Here is a 13,821-nt window from a genome sequence, read left to right as displayed (position 1 = left end):
GTATCGAGCATAACAAGGCTTTGTACCTCAAGCTCAAACTTTGTGTAGTGCTACTAGCCTCAATAGTGAGATATTGATTAGCATTGGCTTATCTCGGGAACGATCAAAACCAGACCAGACCAGACCTCCCTGGCGTTGAGGTCAAATATTTGTCCAAAAACACATACTGGAAAAATTCCGAACGAACGAACGTACCAATCAGTAACCGCCTGGATTTTTTGTTGTGTCTTCAGATCGCCGGTCGCCATAGAGATTTCCCTTGGACGTCCAGGAGAAAGTCGGATTTAGAGGGCCCAGATGAGGTTACTCGGGTATCTGGTCAGGATGCCTGACGCCAAGGTACGTCTGACCCAGGTCACATTGGAGTGTTGGGACTTCATTGACATCCATTGATTGATTGATCGATCTGGAAAACAACGCAATTCCATGACGTATAGGCTGCAGATCCGCGACCTGACTGTTGAGAACCGTTCAATCTGCAGTAGGTCGTATCAGAATCCTACTGTTACTGGTAAATATGAGCGAAAAAAATGTTGACCTTCCGGATACTTCCGTCGGTATCGGAAAATTCAGCGGTTGACGTTGATACACCAGAAACTGTGTCAAGCAGACGCGCAATTCCTGACCGGAATAGACTTGTCCGAACACCTCTACCCGTCTACTACCAGTCGTCATCGTGTTGGACTTTCTAGATTACCTTAGGTTTTCCTGGGCGTGTTCCCCACACCAGAACAATGTCCCCCACTGCCAAAGAAGCATGCCATCACATTGCCTGCCACTTTCACTCAGCCTCGCCGCCTCCTCCCCATCACCGCCACGCTCGCATACAACCTGACCGAGACGTCGGCAATCCGGCGGATCCTACGGTGAAAACCTTGGCCCGTCCGCTGATGTCGCTTGCGTTGACAATGATGGATGCAGCCGTCGAGGGGACTGACACGCCGGGCTCTATTACATTATATTCAGACCTTTTTTTTTTTTTTCCCTTCTATTCTCTTCGAGGCTAATGTTGTGATGAGATGAGACACATGTGAGCGGACGGCTCGCGTCCCCGAGACCCGAGGTGACAGCGGCGATGCCGTTTGCGGCTCCCCACCGCAGGGAGACGATTTATCTGGTAATTGTTGAGTGTTTGCCACGGATTGAGGGGCTTGCTGCTGCTGGCTGATATCGCCGTTCAATTTAACGACTTTGTCCGTTGCGAGAAATAACTCCGTGTTCCGGTTGATCGCGTTGGGTGACGAATAATTAATTGACATTTGTATCTTCCTCAGGTGGAATAAGACCACTTTTGTGCAATTATGTTATGCTATATCACTATACCTGCCAGGCAAAGACCCCATAAGGTGGGAGACCCCCTTACTTTTTTTTTAATTGCTATTTATTAAGACACACCCCCCCTTTTTTGCAAAGGTGACTTATTCCAGTAGTAATGTCTGTCGAGCCATCGCAGGGTAAATAAATTAAAACAGACCATTTTGAACATCTAAAAAAATACAGCTGGGATAGGTGCAGGTTCTGGAAGATCTAGAAAACTTTCTGTGCAGGTTATTGTGTGTAGCTGCTCTATAGGAGTCCACAACTCAATACAAACAAGGGCGCTCTCGGTTTGAGGTACTGTAGTTTTTCATTAGCAAATAGGCTAACCTTTAGCTCACTTCGCTATACTAGTTGCTAACATTTATGCCACTCCTTAATGCTAAGTATTTGTATGTGATGTATGTATATACATACACTCTGTCACAGACATACAGCTCATTAGCATTAAAGCTACAGACACACAAAGGGCGTGTTGACTGAAATTCCAGCATCCAAATCCGCTACTGTAACATTTGCATTCATTTTGGACCGTTCCATATTCCGACTTCCAAAGTTTTTGTCTTTAAGTACAGTATGCTGTTGAACTGGTGGCGTGTTTCATCGAATAAATAATAAGACAAGGTCAAACGCTCCGGCACCAGCGTCGAGCATGACGCTGCAAAATGGCACTTGACCTTGTTGTTGTTTCCTGTCAGTCGCTTCCATTCCCACCGGACCGCTCCGCTAAGGGAGGGGCTGACATGCCGATGGAGGCGTGATTGGGGAAGAGGTGTGTGTGTGTTTGTGTGTGTGTGTTGTGTGTGTGTGCATGCATAATGTTGACACCGCTGACACTGACAAGGGGGTACAATATGACCGGATAACTGCCTGGCGGTCATGGGGGGCTGCACTTGGCCTGAGGCGTATTAGCGCCGTGCAGCACACCCGGGTGGTCTTGTCAGGACCTCCCGCTCCCTTGGCGGCGAATAATGGGAGGTCATGAGTCAGGGGGTGTTTGTGAGTCGTGCCACAGCAGGTGAGCAAGGAGCATCACGCAGGTTGTTATACTTGCAGGGAAAAATGATTGGACAAACGGCGCATGTATTGTTTTATCATTAGACCTCAGTATAAGACAATCAGTTGTATTATACTAAAGTGGTGGCAGAAATTCTCATAAAATTATAAATAATATTATAAAATTATTTATATCTTATTATTGATATTTTAATAAATTTTGAAAGTATTAAAAAATGTTACAAATACATTATTATCTAAAGCAAATTATAAATACATAGTATGATTTTTCTAAAAATTGTTTCTTTACAATATGCAGTATATAATTATAAATAATAATATTATAAAATTAATTATATCTTATTATTGATATTTTAATAAATTTAGAAAGTATTAAAAAATGTTACAAATACATTATTATCTAAAGTAAATTATAAATACATAGTATGATTTTTCTAAAATTGTTTTTTTTACAATATGCAGTATAGAATTATAAATAATATTATAAAATTAATTATATCTTATTATTGATATTTTAATAAATTTAGAAACTATTAAAAAATTTTACAAATACATTATTATCTAAAGTAAATTATAAATACATAGTATGATTTTTCTAAAATTGTTTTTTTTTTTTTTTTACAATATGCAGTATTTTTGTTTACATTTTTATATCCAGTCATGCCTCATTTATCGTGGTTAATTGGTTCCAGACCCAACCGTCATAAATATCCTTATTTATACATGGAATAATCTGTTTATGACCTTCTAAATAGGGGTTTTCAACATGATTAGAGCCCTGTAGACATGACATAGCATCCCTATAGTCGCCTTCACTCCTATAGCCCAACATAGTAGATGTAACAAGTGAAAATGAGGGACAAAAAAGACATTGTGTAGGCAGTGGGGGAGTTTTTTTTTCTTAATTTAGTATCATAATTGGTATGATTAATATTCATATTATTATACATGATAGAAATATGATATGGTTATTATACAAAATGATAGAATTTCTATGTTTAGCTTCTCTCTCCAATGACAGAGGTTCTCTGTTAGGTTTGCGCGATGATTGTGATATCTATCAACCTCAGACAATAGCGTGCCGTCTCGTTGCCAAAAATCCGTCGCGCGCGTTGGCATGCAGCCGCCGTCCCTCCGCTTCCACTTCTCCGCCTCCGCGCTCGACTCCTCTCCGAACCATGGCCGTAAAAAATACAGTCCCGCTTCTCCCGTCGTCCCAAAAGCAGACAAATTGAACAGTCAGTGCCGAGGGGGGGTCACACGAGGGCGGCTAATATCGTTATTGCTCACGTCGGACACGCGCGGAATAAAGCAGCTGACCTTCTTTTAACCTATCATCGGTAATAGACGGGGCTGCACATTAATTGAATATAAAGCAGCTTCAATATACTTCTGGCTCCTGTTGTTAATGTGCAGAGATCGCCGCTTGGAAATAAAATGGCCGTGTGTGTTTGTTCCGTGCCAGGATCCATTATTTTAAGTACCGACCAGAAGTCTGTTGGTACGATAAATAAGTGCTAACTGTATGCTAAATTATGGACACGGGTAAATAGCAGGGTGGCTTTTTTTTTTTTAGAAAATATATCTAATACTTCTATTAGCATATTAGCAATTTTATATGTATTAGACTACACTAATGCTTAGTAAGAAAAACAGTCCTGAGGCTAGCAAGTTAGCCTAAGCTGCTAACTGTACGCCGAAGGCCTTAAAATAAAGGACACTCTTAAAAGTGAGTGAGCAGCCGTAATGCTTCATTTGACCCTGGAGTAAAACTTTAATCGCTACACTCCATGATAATGTCCTCTCCATCCTGCCTCGCTAAAATGTTTAGCCGCCGCCGCCACCGCCGCCCGCCTCTCTTTGGGGCAGCGTTGATATTGTATCCACCACCAGAGAGCCTTTATTAGCATCTCCATCTCGCCTCTCTCTCTCTCTCTCTCTCTCTCTCTCCACTCGCAGCCATTCTCCTTTGTCATTCTAATCTTTACCCCTGGCAACGCTACTTAGCTTTCACCTCCACTTCTAACCGGGTGTGTGTCTGTACGCCTTGTGTGTTGGGTGCCATTGTTGCTGTGCTGTGGTTAAAGGAAGAACGACAATGAGGCGGGTCAGTCAAGGAGAGCGCCGATATTTTCATTTTGGAGAGCCGGAGCTGCTTGTATTGTCTCTCTCTCTCTCTCTCTCTCTCTCTCCCTTTCCCTCTCTCTCACCCTCTCTCTCTCTCTCTTAGGATTAGTCATTTGCAAATAATAATTGTTCATTTTAATGTGTTTGTGCAAAATAGACCCTGGAGATTAGAATGCGCAACAAAGACTCCATTGTCACAAACAGGCACAAAAAGTCGAAGATAAAATATTCTGCAAAAAAAACTATATTGCTTTTGTGTGAAGTATATGCATGTACATTATTTCTAAAATCATTCTATGCCAGGTGATGTGCTTATAAAAAAATTTTGACCAACACTAAGGCCATTAAAAAAAAAAATAACAGGAGGCACTGCAGCTATCTGTTGGGTTGTTTTAGCCAATCAGAGACAAGGAGACGGTCATTCCCAGGAACAATAGCATATTTAGCGTACCTACAGTACCTACTTTTACCCCATAGGCTGTTTTATCGTAACTGTAAATTCCCTATAGGTTGTGTTCAAGGAACTGTACATGTATTCCAGATATCCTCCAAGTTTTGGGATCATTCAATCATTCAGCCAATTAGTTGCAAAGTCCCATCAACGTTTAGCTCCATGGTGGTCTATTTGTTCCCTAAAGTTCCCTAAAAGTGTGTGCGGTGATTCAACCAACCACTGAAAAGTTACATCGTGTTGTTTTGTAGAGCGCATTGAGCTGTCGGAGACATTTTGAGTCGGCGAGACTTATGAGAGTCAAACTTTGGAGTTTAATAACAGTTTCACCAAGAGGTGTATTTGTCAGACAAATAATAGCACAGTAGGGGGGGTGCATGCTTTGACAAATTTTCACCCTTTTGGACGCAGTGGTTCTGGTGGAGTACTGTGGCGCTATTGTACTGTGATGTATTGAGTAAACGTCATTATCTGAAACTTTGGCATCGTTTAGTAAGAGAATACAACATTATAATTACATTTATGGGTCAGAAAAGTGGAAAAAGCATAGCGCTTTGCGTGATTGGCAGTCATAATTCTCAACCAATCTTGCTCAAATTTGACACACATGTGCCTGTCGGTTCCCAAAAGGTGTGTACCAAATTACATAGTTGGACGAAACAGCCTATAATGTTTTTTTTGTAGAGCGTATTCAACTGTGCTAGAAATGTCAAGTAGATCAGACTTCAAGGTAATAACAGTGCCAACGTTTGTATTTGTGGAGCACGGGCGAGATTGTCGGGGTACATATTTTGACACATTTCCAGTCTTACACATAAAAATATAGATAAAACTCAAATATCTGTATTTTCTCTTTCCAAAAAGCCATTTTTCTGTGACCTATAAGACCAATTTATGGGTCACGTGTGTGTTTTTTGGGGGGGAAATAACTGTGTTCAGAGAGTCAGTGACAGTGGGTCATGACCAGATGTCACTTTGCAATAAACGGCATGAAAATATTCACTCTTGGCAGATCATAACTCTTCTGAACTGATAAAAATCTATCTGTAAGGAAAACTTGCTGACAAGAAATTGACTTATTGACAACCGTGTCAAGACAAAAAAATAGACATTTTATTTTTGGCATGACATGGACACTTTTCAGTTCAGTATTACATTATATTCACTTTGTAAACACGCTTGATGTTTTGAAGTTGTGGTCGTGCAAGGACGCAGCTAAATGCGCCGGTTAAAATAAATATAGAGAAAAAAAACAAATCAATGCCACTGGAAGTAAATTCCCACTCTGCAGTTCCCGCAACAAGTAAGTTAGTGCATAATTACTTCTTGTCGTCTGGCAGCTCGGTGCACAATTGGCTCACCTTCAGCGACACTCGCACGGAACGTAGCTCAATAAAACTACACTAAGACTTAAATACTCTAAACAGTATCACTTCGAACGTCAAACGCGGGCCTCATTTATATCACGTTTGCATTTTTAGTCATTCATCTTAGGGCTAGATTGTGTCGGCTACTTTAGCAAATTTATCTATATATTGAAATATACAATGCAAATAATTAATTGTCTTAACTTGACGAGGAAGGTGGAAAAGACACACAACGCTAAATAAAAGCTGTGATTACAACTTCGAAGGCACATTTTGGTCCAATTCCCAATCATGGGACTTCCAGTTCCAGTGCATGGAATGCTAACCAGAACGTACACTAACCAAGTTTCCCCTGTAATCTGTCACACCCGAAACACAAGCATGTGCTAAATCAACATTTTCATCCCGTAAAGACAAATAAATCCTAAACGGGATGACCTTAACTGGAGTGGACACATTTCCAGTGGGCTGTTCTGGAAGTCTGGAACAACTTTGTGGAATTAGGCTGGATTCCGTCCCAGCGTGGAATCGATAAGAACTGCTAATAAACTGAAAGTTCTTAAGGTTTCGCCCAGTGAGAGTTAGCCTCGTGTCCTGGTTTAACTCAAATAATAAAGACAATTCAAACTTGCTTCCATTATTGGGTCGCCGTCGCCGTCACACCTCCTCCATTAAGCACCCCCATAAATAAATCAGTGAGCAGCAGGGAGTCTATTGCATTGCAGACAATTAGATGGTCCTAATGACCCCCCCCCCCCACCCAACCTCACTGCACCTTTTTAATACTTTTTTTTTTTCCCAACCAAAAAGTGATTTTCTTCTGGAATCCTGTGATCTATTAACGTGTGCCCCATGTGGACAGAGTCCTGGCGTGAACTTCTTTTCAAGTCTACGGTCCTGAAAAAAAACGAATTGATCATATTGCCACTGCAAGGTTCACAACAAACACAGGAGGTATTTACTACCCCCCCCCCCCCCACAGTAGCATATCTCTTGTCTTTGCATTTCCTAAGCAAGCCGGCAGTGAGATGGCAATCTGCCAAACGTTCCCTTCAAGGCGCCCTGTCTCTCAAAATAACGGCATCACACTTGAGAATAGCCAAACGAGGAAATGCTGTTTGAGTGTTGTGGCGCGGTGGAGGAAACCATTTTCTCCATGTTGTACTTCCTCTAATACAGCATGAGTTATTAGTACGGATGAAGGTTTGATTAGGAATGCGCCCTTGTTGTTTGGGGAATGGATCCATTCCCATAAATGTCATCCACCCAAAGCCTGCTTGGATTATAAAAATCACAACGATGAATGCTGGTGTCAATTGAACATTATAAATGTACGCAATGAAACAGCGTTTGATAACAGGGGCTGTCACTTTTCAAAACAATTGGGGAGTAAATTAGAATCGGTTTAATGAGCTTTTTCCTGAGGCGGGCTTATTAACAAGCAATATCGAGTTGACGTGTGCGTGATAAATCTCATCCCATCATCGTAATGATCTTTAAACACCTTATTTAAAAATACAACACTTGCTTTTTTGGATTATGGATTCAAATGACTGCATTGATACTCGTTGATGGGACTTAAAACCAACGTCAGCGACAGAACCGATGTTGTAATAACTAACTACTCAGCCAGCATCGATGAGTTCATTGTAAACATTTCATTTTAAAGTGCATGCAGAGCTAAATGAAGCTGCTGGATGCTAACCCTTCATAATCATTGAAATGCAACCACAGCGGAACCTTGGTTAGAGTCATTTTAATCCTTAGCCAAAACACTCCAAATTAATCCATGTTTATGTAGGAAATCATTCAATCATTCATTTTCTACCGCTTATCCTCACAAGGGTTGCGGGGGTGCTGGAGCCTATCCCAGCTGTCTTTGGTACACCCTGGTCGCCAGCCAATCACAGGGCACATATAGACAAACAACCATTCACACTCACATTCATACCTATGGACAATTTGGAGTTGCCAATTAATTAAGTTTCTGGAAAATATCAGTTCCCAACTAAAAGATACATTTTAAGCATAATTTAATTCACACCATTCATACCTATGGACAATTTGGAGTCGTCAGTTAACAATTAAGTTTCTGGAAAACATCAGTTGCCAACTAAAAGATAAAGTTTAAGCATAATTTCATTCATACCTATGGACAATTTGGAGTCGCTAATTAACTAATTAACCTAGCATGTTTTTGGAATGTGGGAGGATACCGGAGTACCCGGAGAAAACCCACACATGCACGGGGGAGAACATGCAAACTCCACACAGAGATGGCCGAGGGTGGGATTGAACCCTGGTCTCCTAGCTGTGAGGTCTGCGCGCTAACCACTCGACCGCCGTGCCGCCCAGTAGGAAATCATGTAGTCTGTTCCGGAAAGCCAAAAAGAAGAAAAAAAATGAACATTTACATTTACACTAACTCCACTTCTGTGCGACTCCAGCAAGGAATATCCAATTCCCAACCCTCTGATTCACCTTTAATCCTAAAAGCCGTCAATTGTCGAGCAACGATGCGATGATGAAATAATGCATCAAGGCAACACAACAGTGTTTCTTTGTAATGATTATATTGATTTATGCCACTCCCAGCACACATTAGCGGTAATTAGAGGATGGTGCCGGCGGGTATTTTAAAGTCATTCCATATTTATTAGGTCACAGCTGGAACGTGCCTTCAACACTAAAACCATTTTATCATCTTCCAAATGTTATAGTCATGAGATTAGTCGGGATGTTGTTTTTAAAAGCCAAAAAGATTTCATTAGTGCTTTTTGAAAAAGATGGCTTTTGGTGTATTTTGGGGGGGGGAGTCAAGTTGCAAATTTCCCGGTTTGGGAGGTCGTGTCAAAGCCAAAGCGGAGGTGGGAGAACGGGCGTTTAACACCAGCATGGCGTTGTCGCTGCCTGACAAGATGCTCGCTTGGCTGTTTTCACGCATGTACTTGTCTGATTACGTGATGCTACGTCGCTGTGTAAACACGCTTTGTTGGGTTCTGTGCAACGGGAAAATGAACGGAAATGCGAATTTTGCAAGAACGTCTTGGAGCTATTAATTACTAAGTCACTTCCTGCCGCTGCTGCTGGTGTTTTCCGTGTTTTTTTTTTTTGTGCGTGTGAAAGAGGAAAAAGGGAGTTTCATTATCATTCACCCCGCTCGCTTCATTAGCGACTTTGCCACAGGGACTTCCTTTAAGTTTTGACTACAAGGTCAAAGTCGCCACATTTGAGCTTCATTTAGAATCTCCACACCCTCCCAAAAAAAATGGAAGAATTCCTCACCTTTAAAATGAAATGTGCACAAAAGTATTTGTGGGCTGCACGGTGGATGAGTGGTTAGCGTGCAGACCATCTCTTTGTGGAGTTTGCATGTTTTCTCCGAGTACACCGGTTTCCTCCCACATTCCAAAAACATGCTTGGCTAATTAGCGACTCCAAATTGTCCATAGGTATGAATGTGAGTGTGAATGGTTGTTTGTCTATATGTGCCCTGTGATTGGCTGGCCACCAGTCCAGGGTGTATACCCCGCCTCTCGCCTGAAGACAGCTGGGATAGGCTCCCTCCCACATTCCAAAAACATGCTAGGTTAATTAGCGACTCCAAATTGTCCATAGGTATGAATGTGAGTGTGAATGGTTGTTTGTCTATATGTGCCCTGTGATTGGACCCCGCCTCTCGCCCGAAAAGACAGCTGGGATAGGCTCCCTCCCACATTCCAAAAACATGCTAGGTTAATTAGCGACTCCAAATTGTCCATAGGTATGAATGTGAGTGTGAATGATTGTCTATATGTGCTCTGTGATTGGACCCGCCTCTCGCCCGAAGACAGCTGGGATAGGCTCCAGCACCCCCGAAAGCGGTAAAAAATGAATGAATGAAATTATTTGTTCATCTACAAAAGCGGACGTCTTCAACTCTTCTTCTTGGAAGACTTCCTGCACGGTTTTGTCTATTTGTGATTCCAACATGCCTCCATGGACCGGGAATGGAAAAAGGGTCTTCCCCGAGTGTCCCCACCAAGTCAGAAACACAAACTCGTCCAAATTCTCTTGCATGAATACTGACTTAGGACAAAGCGGCGAGGCACAAGCTTTTCCAAACATCAAAATGTCAGCGTTCTGCTCGTTTATGGAGCACAATTTGCTCTGAAAATGAAGAAGCCGAACCCCAATTTGCAGCTCTTCTGGGAAGACGTTCTCCAAGTTTTTTCCTCATTTGTGAGGCCACGTGTTTCTGATATTTGACCTGCCCTTTCTTCCTCCACATTCTACTCATCCAAGCATGCCGGTGTAGTCCTTAGTACGGAAAATGTCCAGTCGGAATCATACAGTTCTTCCCCGAATGTGCTTGTCAACATTAAAGGTGTTCATGCGCCTGAAGTCTACATTTGACTGACGTGTCTCTCAGAAGATAATGACAGGGTTCAGTTTCGGGGGTCAGCGCGTGTGACATAGCTGCATGGAGAAGTATTAATTGATTTGTCGAAGGAAAGGGGGGGGGGATCGATGGAGCAGTCATTCCGGTTTACGGTGACACCACGGCAGGAGAAAGACACAATGCGTCTCCTTTCCAGGCCAGACAAAGAGAAGAGACACTGAGTTATTGGACTTCCTTCCTGGAAAAATCCTTATTTTCCACATTTGGAGCTCATGATCCAAACCTCAAAGTCAATCAAGGATGTACCGGAAGCGATGATCCGGAATGGCGTTGGCTGTCCTTTCGTGTTACGGTCCCATCCTCACTCCTCTCGCACCTTGGTCGGACAAGGTCCGCCTCCGGGCCGTCCTCGTGTTGCTATGTGACTGTCAATATTAGTATCCCAATGGTGGATGTATACAGTATGGATAGTACTACAGTACTACAGGGAAGCAGCCAAGCATGGTGATACTACTCTCTACCTTCAGTAGCCATGACATAACACCAAACTGTACCCATTACTCCTGCTGATGAGTTCAATGTCACATTTCAAAGTGCAATGCAATGTGATTGGACGAATGCAGCTACTGCCATCTTGTGTGGAGGTTGCCTACAACCGCAGTCTGACCCGGCGCTAATTTAGAAAACCACATGCTTGGAGACTATTGGTAACTTGCCATTAAAGTTGGAGGCGTTAGTTTGAGCATTTACGGCATTGGTGTCCAAAGTGCAGCCCGGGGGCCATTTGTGGCCCGCTTGTGTTTATTAATTGGTCCGCAGTAAGTAAGCAGTATGATGAATAAGAATGATATTTTAGAAGCACGGAGTCGAAATATCACACAATACGAGGTACTTTAAACTTCATCATAGTCTTTTGAGTGGTTTGGCGATGTGAGCACGCCGGCGTCCAAGAGGGAATAATTCATTACACAACTCACTTTGGCCATTTGTCTCCCCCCCAAACCGCTTTAATTCCTTTTTTTTTTTTTTAAAGGAGGGGTCAACGAGTCATTACTATGGTAATGCAATGCAAAGGCCAGAGGCAGTGAGCCAGGCATTGATTTGGAAATTGACATGCTGTCACCAAGGCCGGTTCCCTTTTCCGTCAAGATAAACAAAAAAAAAAAAGACAAATCAATTCAGTATTCTAGGATGTGGGGAGTGGGAAGAAATGATGATTTTTATATATAAAGTTGTGGCCATAAAATAAAAGTACACTGCAGTGTCATCCAAACGTGCAATCATTTACATTGGATTCATCTTGCTGGGGGGGGCACGGGGCGTGAAAGTTAATCACTGGAGTGCATCTTCATTTCGTCTGCTGATCATTAATATTTGTGGGTCTGCCTTCTGGCTCTTTCAAGGTCATCAATGATGGGAGGATTTCATTGAAGCAGTTGATGGAATCTAACACTGGTGGGCTGACTATACATTCTTTTTATTGTCTTTCCGTTTCTAAAGCTCCAAGGTTTTGTTTTTTTTTATATTATCTTTTAATTGGGCTCTTATTTTGGCATATCCATTTCCTGTTTTGAGTTCTCTTGACTTCGTTCTCAGGTCGCTACTGGTCTCCTCGCTAGCTAGGCTAGCAATCAGGGACCTATTATGCTCATTTTTCCACCCTTTGCATTGAGTTACACACAATAACTCTTTAGACTTTCCAGAATCTGCACCTATTCCAGCTGTATTTCCTGTATTCCCGCCCACGAATCCGCTGTGATTGGTCATACGCCTAAAGCTGCAAATTTCCCCCAAATTTCACCTACCTAAAGTGCTTCTTAACTAAGGAAGTCCACCCCTTTGTGACATCACAAAGGGAACGGTTTTACCACGCCTTTTAAAACCAAGCGTTTTGAACCATCCCAAACTTCTTTCAGGACTCTATTCCAAATGCGCAAACCTCATTATCTGAAACTATGGCATCATTTTACACGGGAATATAACATTTTTACTACATTTATAGGTCAGAAAAGTGGAAAACACAGCATGGTGACTGGGACAAAGTGGGTCCATTACGTTAGCGTGGGATTATCACAAGTGATTGATTTCTACTTTGGACTTTTGTATTTATACATTTTTGTTATTTCAGCCTCGGTGAGCCGTGCCGCTCTTCCTGAGCTCGGTTTTGGAGACCGTAGACCTTTTTGAGCATGTCTTTGTTTACATCCTGGGGTAGAACTACGTATAACAAATATCTAATTATAACTTTTGTAAAGCAACACACGTAGTTATGCTAACATGCTAAATCTTCTTTTATCCCATTGAACTTTTTTGTGTGCCCTCAAGCTGCGTCACGCTGCTCCGTGATGGAGACGTCTATTTCAAGAGTTGATAGCTGCGTGAGGGTCAACATGGAAGAAGAAACAGTCCACAGTTCAAAACTCAAGCCATTTCATTTTCACTTTGACGTCAGCGGCTTCATGCATCATGTGTCGCACGTCGGAGTCGTCGGCGTTCATCAGTTCGGCACGGTGAGACAACGACCTTTGTTAGTAAGATGAAGGTCATGGGAGGATTGTTGTTTGGCGTCTCCGAGCTGAAATAATCCCCCGCTCTTCATCAGACCGACATAATGGATTTTGGCTGCCGTTGCCAGCTGGTTGCGTCATATCGGGATTTTTTTTTTCGTTGGGTGTCTCTTTGATTAGATTTTACTTGTGTGAATGCTAACATTAGCTTGGAAGGAATTAATGTCAATGCCAGGGAGACACGGTGGCAGAAACAACAAATGGTGTATGAAGCATATCCAGGGCACATTTTCATCCAAACAAAGAATGATGGATGTTGGCGAACCGGGGGGGAATTCTGTGTGCAGCGGGCGCCAGCTTTTGTACCGGGCGTGTAAATATTTTATGATACAAACGCTCATTTGTTGTTTGTCATTAGAGCTGCTAATGGCTATTTGCATGTAGGGAGAGTCAACATGGCAAAGGTATGGCCAGCTTTGGCCGAGTGGGAGTTACCGCCGTGCTCAAATCTGATGGAAGTGTTAAAACAGGGCTTTGTTTTAAGATGCGTAGCGAAGCCTGGGGACGGTCGCCTCTCATTGTTCATGGAGTCACAGAACTTGTTTGTAGCCCTTGATTATGCCATGAATAGGATTCAATGTTAATAAATGGAAT

General features: G+C 42.4%; 1 protein-coding gene and 1 long non-coding RNA gene across 4 annotated transcripts in view; one reads left to right on the top strand and one right to left on the bottom strand.

Moving 5' to 3' along the window:
• LOC131109040 (uncharacterized) overlaps positions 1-13,821 on the top strand; it is a 271,033-nt gene that overhangs the window by 130,616 nt on the left and 126,596 nt on the right. For all 3 annotated transcript variants that reach the window (XR_009120623.1, XR_009120622.1, XR_009120624.1), the window contains one exon: positions 234-339. This is a non-coding gene — a long non-coding RNA (uncharacterized LOC131109040). The remainder of the gene's footprint in view (positions 1-233; positions 340-13,821) is intronic.
• LOC131109039 (cadherin-18-like) overlaps positions 1-13,821 on the bottom strand; it is a 102,471-nt gene that overhangs the window by 76,229 nt on the left and 12,421 nt on the right. The gene's annotated exons all lie outside the window — the stretch shown is intronic.

This window comes from Doryrhamphus excisus, chromosome 21 (assembly GCF_030265055.1).
Source record: "Doryrhamphus excisus isolate RoL2022-K1 chromosome 21, RoL_Dexc_1.0, whole genome shotgun sequence".
Lineage (NCBI taxonomy): Eukaryota > Metazoa > Chordata > Actinopteri > Syngnathiformes > Syngnathidae > Doryrhamphus > Doryrhamphus excisus.
The sequence above is the reverse complement of the archived record's forward strand: the minus strand, read 5'-3'. Positions and strand labels throughout refer to the sequence as shown.